This window comes from Gymnoscopelus braueri, assembly GCF_963280865.1.
Source record: "Gymnoscopelus braueri genome assembly, chromosome: 9".
Taxonomy (NCBI): Eukaryota; Metazoa; Chordata; class Actinopteri; order Myctophiformes; family Myctophidae; genus Gymnoscopelus; species Gymnoscopelus braueri.
In genome coordinates, this window is record NC_137610.1 from 10,918,745 (window position 1) to 10,931,136 (window position 12,392).

Below are 12,392 nucleotides of genomic sequence, written 5' to 3' on the forward strand. Positions count from 1 at the left end.
TTTCTAGTTTAATTTAGCATTTATTTTTGTAAAATGGTTAGTTTTTGTTAGTGAGTGTTACTTTTATATGGGGTATTTGTCAAGAATTATATTCAAAAATGTCAGTGTGAGAATAATGACCGTCTTAGCTGTTGGAATTAGTTCAAAGGCATGGTGTATTTATTCACCAAACACCAACAAAGAAAGTGTCTTAATACTTTCACCCACAAACAACATCTGACAACTGGCAGCATTTTATACACAGCTGAGGCCAATGAGCCTGGACTACTCCATTCCAAGTGGTGTAGTCTAAATCTAAAACATTATAAATACTTTAATACCTATGCATTTAACCCATATACAAATATATTGATTGATGATTCTTCATACTATACTACAACAAATGTTAGCAATTGCAAAAGCACATCACAACCCCCCTCTTACATCCTGACAATGGTCCAGCCCAATTATACTGAAGACACACCAGGTAATGTTAAGCATTCAATCAAAACGTAACAATAAAACTTCACACTACAAATATATTGCACTTTGTTCTCTATATTGCACTAAGGCAGTGGGAGGCAACAGGCGGCCTATGGGCCCGCCAGCGATAATATCTGGCCCGACAAATTATTTTGTAAATAATGTACAATAGCTGACTGACAGTCCAGGTAGGATATGGACAGCAATAGCTTTGAATTGATGGCATCAGGTATGATGAACAAATAGTTCTATTTCCATTCTATGAACGTTATGTTTTCACTGTCAACTTTCCTCTGAGACTTTTGGATGAAAAACTTCTCTCATGTTTAAAAATAAACCAAAGCTGTGTTTCACATATGCCTTAAATGATACATTGTTTTTCTCCTTTCTAAGAGACCTTGAACCATGAAAGAGCTCTTGTTCGAAAAGGAGTATGACTCTCTGTCTCCAGATAAAATGTTCTTTTGAAACTTTTTGAAGGACTAAATATCCTCTAAGTGAAACATTCAAGGATGACGCCTGCACAAAAAGGATTACATAAGCATTTCTGTGGTCACCTGTAACACTTGATTCCACATGCTTTTCTATCAATTGTTATACCACATCTTTATATAGTAACTTTTATAACAATGTAGTTATTATTATTGTATATAAAGTTGTTTGTTGCAAGTTCCAAGTCCTAAATTTGCCATTGATTGTGCTCTGGCCCACCATCTAAAGTCTTTTAAAAAGTTTGGCCCGAGGCCAAACTTACTTGCCGACCCTTGCACTTTTTTCAGTAACTAAAATGCTTTTTCAATTCTAGCTTTAGTTATTTTGAGTTTAGTTAGTGCTAGTAACTAATAACCTTGGTGTCCATGTTTGCATCATATCTTTGTCTGTCCATCAAGTCGAAATCTTGTTATTATTAAGTATCCCCAGGCAATGAGGCAGAGAAATGCCACAAGCTTTTATGGACCATGTCCTCATAATGTCATCTCCAATGTATAACATACGCTGTATTGCTCTTTTACAGTGGGTGGTTTGTGTTCCACCACAACAGAATGTTTCCCAATCTTCTCTAACTGCACAAACTTCTAGACAGGTCTAGTTGGGACCTAATTAATGAATCTTGCCCCATAATCATTGATAAGTAATAATCATGGATAATTAGCTGCTCTGCTCTGGTGGTTTCGAAGCCCAGGGAGTGCAGTTGAGACTCGTATCTCCCATAATCAAGTAATAGCATGATTACTTAATCAGTGTAAGTGTATTGGAGGTAATGTTGAACCTAAACTGTGTGTGTGTGTGTGTGTGTGTGTGTGTGTGTGTGTGTGTGTGTGTGTGTGTGTGTGTGCGCGCGCGTGCGCGCGCGTGCGTGCGTGTGTGTCCACCAATGTGTGTATGTACATGTGTTTGTGTATTGTGTGTTCACATAAGTGTGCATGCGCGCATGTGTGTGTGTGTGTGTGTGTGTGTGTGTGTGTGTGTGTGTGTGTGTGTGTGTGTGTGTGTGTGTGTGTGTGTGTGTGTGTGTGTGTGTGTGTGTGTGTGTGTGTGTGTGTGTCTGTGTCTGTGTGTCCCATATAAGAGACTAAGTGTTCCCTGGGTGACCAGTCCTCCTGGCCGACTGCCTCTTCTCACTGGAGATCTGCGCCACGATTACTGACAGAAATTACTCGCAAATTGCACAGCATTGTAATGCACCCTAATACACACTAATATGTGTGGGTCAGCGCTGCACGCAGAACTTTTGTCTCCCACAGGGACGCCACAAGCATGTACTCAGAAAAGCTGTTTCCTTCTCTAAACACACGAGGAGCGCTAACCCACTAATGGAACGTTAATGCATGCGTTTATAACAGTTTCTTCCCTATATCCTTGAGACACCTCAACTCTTACAGAATGTTTCAGCCGCTTTGGACGGCGTGACTCAGACCCTTAATCGCACCTCCAGCCGGCCAGGTGCTTTAGTGATGGTTAATGTGGTAAGGCACTGTAGGGACCGCAGACCCAGACTTTAAAATGTGGTGAACGTATGTACAGTAGGCCTATAGGTCACATACAGTATTTGTCCCAGACACATAATACTGGACCGGTGGAATGGTATAATTCATATACTGTAAGGATAATCCCATTAGGAGAAAGACAGACAGAGACAGAGAGAGAGACAGAGACAGAGAGTGACAGAGAGAGACAGAGAGAGAGAGAGAGCAGACCAGACAGTAAATGTGGCTTTGCCGGAGAGAAAGTCTTCTGATGCAATGATCTTCTGCTGTTTACGTTGGGGTAATGCGCCCTATACACGTTGTGGGCAGAGATAACCATCAGTACTTGAGAAAGGGGTCTATATTTTGACTGCAAAAACCACTGACCACGGAGCTCCTGCACCTCATTCAGAGTGAGCAGTTGATCCTCCTGTATGACACCTAAACACGGCATGGGAGTGACCAGGGATTAGGACACTCTTGGGGTTTCGCTTCGTGTCTGTTGAGTAGCCAGCGTCCTCGCTGTTCTCTCGCACTCAATGCATCATGGGATAGGAGTTTGGGAAAAGGCAGACTGGCGCTGTGCAAGTTGTTTCGCGTGGGTTGGTTTGTGCATTTGTCTGTCTGCACATGTGTCATTGCATGTCTGTGAGTGTGCATCCGTGTCTGTCTGTGTGTGTGTGTGTGTGTGTGTGTGTGTGTGTGTGTGTGTGTGTGTGTGTGTGGGTGGGTGTGGGTGTGTGTGTGTGTGTGTGTGTGTGTGTGTGTGTGTGTGTGTGTGTGTGTGTGTGTGTGTGTGTGTGTGTGTGTGTGTGTGTGTGCCTGCGTGCATGAATGTGTGTACAGTAGCCTATGTGTGCGTGTGTGTCTCTCGGCAAATGTGCACATGCATGTGTGTACTGTACAGTTGTGTGTGTGCGTGCATGTACTGTATGTGTGTGCGTGTGTATACAGTATATGTATACAGGTAAGTATGTGTATAGCTGTGTCTGTCTGTCTGTCTGTCTGTCTGTCTGTCTGTCTGTCTGTCTGTCTGTCTGTCTGTCTGTCTGTCTGTCTGTCTGTCTGTCTGTCTGTCTGTCTGTCTGTCTGTCTGTCTGTCTGTCTGTGTGTGTGTGTGTGTGTGTTTGTGTGTGTGTGTGTGTGTGTGTGTGTGTGTGTGTGTGTGTGTGTGTGTGTGTGTGTGTGTGTGTGTGTGTGTGTGTGTGTGTGTGTGTGTGTGTGTGTGTGTGTGTGTGTAAGCCTAGTTATGAAATCAGCACAAACCACAGGTGACAACAGAGTGGATGTTACACTAGTGACACAACGGCGTATTGCTTCTGAGTCACGGAAAGTCAATCACCGTTGCCCCGCATGCATCATAGCAAACTGCACAAAAGACTGATGAAGTCCCTCCAGCCTCGTCTTGGGGTAAACTAAAGGAATAAGTCCTTCCTCTTGGTCACTCGCTCTTCAATCTCCAGGTGGAGGGGGTGGGAGTGGTTAGACCCTGATGGCCTCTGGTTTCCACGGTACGTGCACCTTTACCAAATCCTCCACCCCATCCAGTGTGCGTGTACACGTGAGGAATTGAGACAGAGAAAATACACCCACGCGACTGCATGGGTGTATGAACAATGTGATGAGCAGGATTGACGACATCATTTGGTAAAACAAACAGACCCATTGGCCTGTGGTGTCCATTCCATCCCTGCCCATCCTCCAGAGAGTCCATGCGATGTCTGGTGTGAGGTGTGCACGTGTGTGTGTGTGTGTGTGTGTGTGTGTGTGTGTGTGTGTGTGTGTGTGTGTGTGTGTGTGTGTGTGTGTGTGTGTGTGTGTGTGTGTGTGTGTGTGTGTGTGTGTGTGTGTGTTTTGTTCCAAGGAAGGGCACACCCTGAGATAGAACCTCCCCCAGGCAGTTAGGGAGGACACTGCTGTCTGATCCTTAGGTAACCTGGTCCCTCTGTCACACCCTGAACCAGGCCAACAATAGATTCATGAGACCAGAGGTGTGTCGTATATTCTGTGATGTGGAATAATGCAGCCCGTTTAAAGCGTGGGGACACAGTTATCTGATATCTAACATCTATCGGCTAAAATAAATTATTCATATTGTTTTTCATTTGTTTTATTTAGTAATGGTATTTTTAATTTGCTTGATTATGTTCACAACCTCCCCTCCCTCCCTTTCACAAATAATTCTGCAGTTTCTTAGCTGGTAAGTCCCCTGCACATGTGGATGTACACAGTGAAATCCTCGCTGTTCATTTATCCATTTGTAACTGAGTGTACAAATCTTTGGGTCAATGGTTTACAACACGTTTATTCAAGATTGTAAAAAAAAAAAAAAAAAAAAAAAAGATTGTAACTGCTTTATTAAATGTTTTGGTTTATCTGTTTTAGTTTTTTGAGTATTTTAGTTTTTTTTAAAATATTTTCTGTCTTCTGATTCATGTATTTTAATTATTGCTGTATGAATGACTGTTGAGTATTGTGTTCTGTATCTCGGCTACATTGAAAATGAGGGCCTGCCCCTCAACTGTACTCCGAGTTGAAATAAAGGTTATTATAAACTTATGATGATGATGAAATGTAACCAAATGGACCCGTAGGTTAATTTGGTTACATTTGTACACTCTCCTAATTACATGACAACTCAGGAATTTACAATGTACTCTATATGACATCTATTGATTTGTATCGTGGAGCTGTTTATGTTGTAACCTGTGCTTCTTTAGAATATATAGGGGGAGTTATACACTCTATGTCCCTGTTGGGGGACGTCTGGCCTTTCTGTCCTCGTGTGAATGACAGGGGAGGGCCAACATTATGTTTTGAGTCTCCCTGGTGGTTCAGCCAGTTAGTGAACCTACAGTAACTTAATGTTGCCACGTGTGTTCAATTCTCAGCTCAAAAGCCCCAGCTGTTCTTGTATTCTTGTATTCGTTTTGCTGTGGTTAAGGTTAGGAATAAGTTAAGGTTTAGGCATAGTTTTACTGAGGTTACGTTTAGGAATACCTGGCGGCGACCGTTCCGAGGTCACCGGATTTGACCGGGTCCGACTAGGTTGTTGTACCGACCGTTCTTGTATTCCGTAGACCAGAGCCTTCATCCTGCTCCTCCCGCTCAACATTCCCAACTGACAGGTGCCTCCTCAGTCCATAGGAGTAGCCTACATGCAGTAACAAAGATCAGCCTCCCCGCCCGCCTTCCCTCCCCTGAACATGGGCTATTTGTGTTCAGCTAGATCAGTGGTTCTCAACCAGTGGTCTTGGGACCACCAGTGGTCCTTGAGGAGGTTCCAGGTGGTCCCCAGCTAAATGATGGAGAGGTGATGGGTGAGTTTTGGGTCTGAGAGGCTAAATCTCATCAAATGGTGGTCCGTGGCGCAAATGCCGAATAAATAATGGACATTGATATGAAAAAGGTTGAAAACCACTGATGTAGATGCTCGGCCAAGCCGGATGCACTGCGGAGGATTCAAACCCCTGGGCTCCGCGTTGTGGTGGGCAGTTACTTTAGGCCGCCCAAGTGCACTCTCCAACTTTCTATCCCAGTAGGCCTAAAGCAGAAATTGGAAACAATTGTTCCTCACCAAGTCTCATCTCATCATAACTTGATGTGACCCCTGTGTGGATAGTAAAACAAAAAAGGGTTTTAATCTACTTGTGTCTGCGTCTCTTTTGTGTGTCTGTGCGTTTCAAAGAAATGTGTGTTTACTTAGATGGCACTGGGAACGCATGTGTGTGTGTGTGTGTGTGTGTGTGTGTGTGTGCGTGTGCGTGTGCGTGTGCGTGTGCGTGTGTGTGCGTGTGTGCGTGTGCGCGTGCGTGTGTGTGCGTGCGTGTGCGTGTGTGTGTGTGTGTGTGTGTGCGTGCGTGCGTGCGTGTGTGCGTGCGTGTGAGACGGAGACATACAGTCAAGACATCCCACCCTGCTGAACCTCCTCTCTGAACCCAAACACAGCTGTGGGTCCTGCTCCTCAAAACGACCGACCCAGGACCACATGATCTGTCCCTGATCTCTGTTCAACCACATCACTAGTCAACCTCTATGCATCCTCATACCAGCGTTAAGCCTCATATACTGTGTTGTACTGTACGACAGTGTCCCTGTCCCTCACCAAGTATAAATGAGGCTTAAAACTGTTACATTTGTATTATACCTGCCAGGCGTAACATGGAGCTGTATCCATGGACTGCAGATCAATTTTGTTTACTGTAAACCGTTAGGGTAGGAACATAAAATAATGTGTTTTGCTCTATTTTGTTGAACCAATCAGCCTATAGGGAACAACTTAATTAACTTTTCACATGGGAAAACAATGGAGCTCATTGTAAAGCATTCCACTGAGTCTGGGTTGAAGGACTTGTCAGTCTGATTTGACAGTTTACTTTGTGCACTGTGGTGGGTTGACCACAGGGCAGTTCCCTCTAGAGAGAGACCAGTGGTGTAAAGTAACTAAGAACATTTACTCAAGTACTGTACTGTACTTAAAGGTAAGTGATATTTTTTGGTTAAAACAAAAAGTATTTTGTTAAAAGGATAAAGCACTATATTCTGATAGTAATCATTGCTATAGAGTGTTTGTTCAGTAACAGGAGTCTCTCCAGCTCTCTAATAAACAGAAAATACATTTTTCGGTAGGTGTCAAAATCTCAGCCAATCAGGAGAAAGCACCAATTTTTAAGCTTCATTTTTATAGTGTTCCAGTTCCAATTTTGCCTGCTCATTTCTTAGTGTCATCACTTCCAATTTCACTTGTTTAATCTATATCCTGATTGAGTTCTCTATCCTGATTGGATAAAATCTGAAATGAAACTGAAACTGAAACGAAAATACATTTTCTGTTTTATAAAGAGCTGGAGAGACAAGGAGACTCCTTTTTACTGAACGAACACTCTATAGCAATGAGTACTATCAGAATATAGAGCTATTTAACACTTATTTTAACCAAAGAAAATCACTTACCCTACCTTTAAGTGCAATCATGAGGTATTTGTTTTACTTTACTGGAGTATTTCCAGTTTTCAGTACTTTTACTTCTACTCCACTACATCTCGTAGGCAAATATTGTACTTTTACATACATTAACCACTTCAGCCCTATATACATTTCGGCCATTTGAAAATAGTAGATCTACAAGCTCACAATGTCGCAAATATTTCAAAAGATTTTTATACATTTTGAACTAGTGAAATGGAACATTCTGCATAATGAGCACTTTTACTTTTGGTACTTTAAGTATATTTTGATGCCAATACTTTTGTACCTTTACTTAAGTAAAATAAAATTTGTACTTTTTCCACCACTGGTGGTAGTAGGTTGACCACAGGGCATGCAGTTCCTTCCTTCCTTCCAGAGAGAGAGAGAGAGAGAGAGAGAGAGAGAGAGAGAGAGAGAGAGAGAGAGAGAGAGAGAGAGAGAGAGAGAGAGAGAGAGAGAGAGATCTGGCAGTGGTACAGCAGATGCTGAGTAGGGCTCACCCCTCTAACCCCTCCCCTCTCATAATTGGGAGTTTTAGCCGTCTGTCTCCTGGGGCGAGCTGCCACAGATTCATCCGACTCATCCTACACACACACACGCACACGCGCGAGTGCAGTGCACCGAGAGTTCAGGAGTTGGCAAAGCGTTCGGTTGTGCAAGTTGACTGACAGGGGGGAAGTTGTGAAAGACATTTATTTAATCCGCGCACATTTTACAGGGCTTGCCCTGCAGTGGTGGGTGTAACTAACAGAGCAGATCAGTGCCGTGCGTCAGCCAACTACAGTGCAGAGAGAGAGACCAGTTAGTTGCGCCGCGCGCAGCACATGTGTTTGTTGAGACTTTTGATCCGCTGTCTGACTGAAGATCACATTCAGGTAAGAGATGCAAGTTGGAATAATTATAAAATCCTTAAGGCTGTAATTTACTGAAGACTGAAACACTGTAGTTGAAGAGCAGAATAGCCTATTGATTTTTATATACAATAGTTTTTTGCCCTTTTTTTTACTTAAGTAAAAGTATCAATACTGCAATGTAAAAATACTCTGTTACAAGTAAAAGTCCAGAATTCAACTTTTACTTGAGTACAAAAGTTTTGCTATAAAAAAATTACTTAAAGTACCAAAAGTAGGCTATATATAAAGTAGCCTACTCATTTTGCAGAATGTCCCCATTTCACAAGTTTTCAAATGTTTAAAATAGCAGATCTACAAGCTCACAATGGGTCGCATCCGATGCACTGTGAGCTTGTAGATCTGCTATTTTGAAATGTATATAGGGCTGAAGTGGTTAATGTATGTTTTGTGATAATAATCAAAATCTACAAAGTATAGTAACTAAAGTAACAAATAATTGTAGTACAGTAAAAAGTACAATATTTGCCTCTGAGATGTAGTGGAGTTGAAGTACAAGTGTTAAAAATTGGAATTACTCCAGTAAAGTAAAAATACCTCAACCATTGTACTTAAGTATCATACTTGAGTACATGAACTTAGTTATTTTTCACCACTGCAAGTTGGAATAATAGTAAAATCCTCAAGGCTGTAATTTACTGACGACTGAGAAACTATAGTTGAAGAGCAGAATAATAGCCTATTGATTTTTGTATAAAATAGTGTTTGCCCTGGTTTATAATAATAACATCCTTAAGGCTACAATGTATTGAAGAATGAAACTATAAGGTGAAGAGCAGACTAGCCTATTGATTTCTGTTTAAAATAGTTTTTGCCCTTTGTAGCAGTGTAGAATAATAGAGTTTTAGATGGCATCCAGTTTAGTAAGTGTTTAATCCATACCATGATTATGGTGCTATAGTGCTACAGGCTATAGTGGATATAGTTTTTCTATTTAGTTTAGTATTATTATTTCATCATTTCACCTGCTTTATTGAATGTGGAAAGTCATGATGTAACGGAAAACCCTGTTTGAGGTGGAAAGTGCAAAGTGTTGGACAGCTTGGAAACTTTTCATTTTGTTGACAGCCCTCAGCCTTGAGCCTTCTCCTGCTCTCGAATTAGTGGTCTGTCTCACATGGTGCCAATAGCTCAATATAGCTCATTATGATGTTGTATGTGTGTGTGTGTGTGTGTGTGTGTGTGCGTGTGCGTGTGCGTGTGTGTGTGCGTGTGTGCGCGTGTGCGTGTGTGTGCGCGTGTGTGTGTGCGTGTGTGAGTGAGAGAGAGAGTCAGATGGACATTTTTTGTTGTGATTTCTTTTTAAAATCTTTTTTATATACGAACACAGAAACTGTCTGTCAATAGTAGGCTCTGGACAATTTATTTTTTTGCCCTATAGTGGCCTACTGTTGGGCTACAACATGAAACAACACATTGACTGTGATACAGTCCAGACTGATATATTTTAAGATATATCATGAGTTATATATAGTATATCCATTGTATGAGTTGTAGCACTTTTAGACTGTTGAGGGGGGCTTAACTGTTTGGACAGAACATTTAAATTATATTATGCATTAAGGAAGTTATTCTTCCAAAGGGGCCCAAAGCCATCCACTGATTCCCTAGTAGTATTCCTATTAGGGATGTGTGTTTGAACACTAAGATATTTATGTTCATCATTAAAGCACGTTCAACTCTGTACAGAAGCATGATGATTTAAAACTGGTTTCATAACTGAGACCTTTGCATGGCATGCTCTTAGAATGGTAGGAGATAATGTGGAGTGCTGTACATTTATCGCTGCAATTTAGGGCAGTAAGTGTGGTTACACCTAAATCTTGCAGATGAGGGAGACAGAACTTACATGCAAAGAGCCCGCAGAGATAACCTAAATAACACGATTTCAAGAACCCGGTGATGTTTATGGTTTTGTACCTAGAGGTCTACTCTACAAACCTGATTTAAAAAAAACTAAAAAATCTGTCCAAATACTTTTAGTGCTCTGGAATTAAATCAAAGTTGACAGCTTGCCCTTTGACCCCACATCACTTCTGTCACTCGACGTCCAAAGCAATAAGAGCATGTTGCCTAAACGCTGAACAATATATGGTCGTGCAAATACTTGCAGATGTCAGTGTACATGTAGATGTTTGTGTATGCTATGGTTTTACCGTGCTAGTCAGTGAGTAGTGTGTGTGGGGAAGGAGAAGGACCCTGTCATGAATGTTTAGTAGACTTAGGTTATTTAGCCTCTCTGCTCCCGGCCATATATCTAACAGCTTCAAGGAGCCACTCTCCTCCGCCTAGCCTAGCGCTCTGTGCTTAAAGGTTTATCTAACACCCTACTAGGAACTGTGTGCAGTGGTTGACATGCTGAGGGAGAAAGAAGGGGAATTGGACAAAGGCAGAAAGAGGTAGAGTGCATGTTTTGGGGTTGGGGGGTTGGCAGAGAGTCAGCAAAAAAGAGAGAAAGTGAGAGAGAAAGGCATTTAACTGATTGTTCACCCCCAAAAGGACTTTTTTTCTATCCATTAGTCACCTCATGGAGACTTGAATTCATGGATATTCTTTAGTTTTAATAGTTTAATTTGATGACCGGCAGCGGTTCCGGTAGGAGTCTCTTTGTGTCTCCTATACTGGAACCGCTTCCTACCGGTCCGCTTGTCATCAAATTATTGGCTAATATGAATGGGGTGAACTATCCCTTTAAGGCAAGTTTATTTGTATTGCACTTTTCAACAACAAGGCAATTCAATGTGCACATTATAAAGGGACATTGAACACAGCAAAAATTGAGAAAAAAAATTATACTTATTGAAAAGTAAAAACTTCAGAAGAATCATTTAAAAAAATCTAAATAAAAGGCAGCGGCAAACAGAATGTTTTTAGCTGTCATTTAAAAGAACTGAGATTGCAGCCAACCTGTATGCAGTTTTGGCAATGCTCCAGTAGTTTTGATTAGCATGAGACAGTCAAATAATGCATGGCTAAATCTCTGCCTCCTTGCCAAAGGATAGACTCTTAATTCAGGAAAAAACTCCTGTGATTTGTGTTCCTTTAAGTACCATCCAATCATTATGTCACAACAACTGAGCTGCTGTCAGGCTATACGCCTCAGATCGCAGACAGCTGTGTACTTGCTCCAGGCCCAAGGACAGGTCCAGGCCAACGTCTGCTGATGAAATCACAGTCCAGAAATTCTTATTGTACCAAGATTGTAAAAAAAGCTCCTGACCATCAAACAACATACTTTATGGCTGAGAATACCTCTCGGTTTCACTTCCGTGAGAGCCCTGGACTGCTGTCACTCCGAAAGCAGGTCAGAAGATTATTGGTTAATTTTGTGGTAATGGTGTTGAGGGTGTCTATGGAGGCTTATACGTGACTTGGGTTCCATCCTATACTACTGTGGCTATGGATCCAAACCCATGCCGGTTGTGCTAACACTGAGAATGTTTGACATGCCTAGGTGACCGATCCATCCAGTGGTGGAAGAAGTACTCACATGTTTTACTTAATAAGTACTCTGCAATGTAGATATACTCTGTGAGTAGAAGTCTCGTTTTCAAAATTCAAAAGTATCGGCATCAAAAGTAAAAGTACTCATTGTGCAGAATGTCCCATTTCACAAGTTCAAAATGTATACAAAATCTTTTGAAAATAGCAGATCTACAAGCTCACAATTGTGAGCTTGTAGATCTGCTATTTTCAAATGGACGAAATATATATAGGGCTGAAGTGGTTAGTGTGTTTTGTAATAATAATCAAAATCTACAAAGTAACTAGCAACTAAAGTTTTCATATAATTGTAGTGGAGTAAAAGTACAGTATTGGAAATTGTAAATATTGAAGAAAGTAAAAATACCTAAAAACTTTACTTAAGTACTTAAGTACATGTACTTAGTTACTTCACACCACTGGATCCATCATTACCATAAAACGAATCAAAGCATCAATATTCGGCTGTGTTTTTGAAAGGCCTGCAGCTGGTCCATTCCTGAGCTCTGCTGTATGCCGGAGCTTTTTTCCTGGACAGCGATGAAAACAGAAAAAACTGAATGCGTGCTTTCTCTAAACTCTGCAGGTCTTTCTGGGTTGT

At 41.5% G+C, this 12,392-nt stretch overlaps 1 protein-coding gene across 2 annotated transcripts in view; it reads left to right on the forward strand.

The window, feature by feature from the left end:
• The first annotated feature begins 7,965 nt into the window (after positions 1-7,965).
• The window catches only part of sema3d (sema domain, immunoglobulin domain (Ig), short basic domain, secreted, (semaphorin) 3D), a 63,149-nt gene continuing 58,722 nt past the window's right edge, over positions 7,966-12,392 (forward strand). For both annotated transcript variants that reach the window (XM_080438269.1, XM_080438270.1), the window contains exon 1: positions 7,966-8,272. The gene's annotated coding sequence lies outside the window, so the exon portion shown is untranslated. The remainder of the gene's footprint in view (positions 8,273-12,392) is intronic.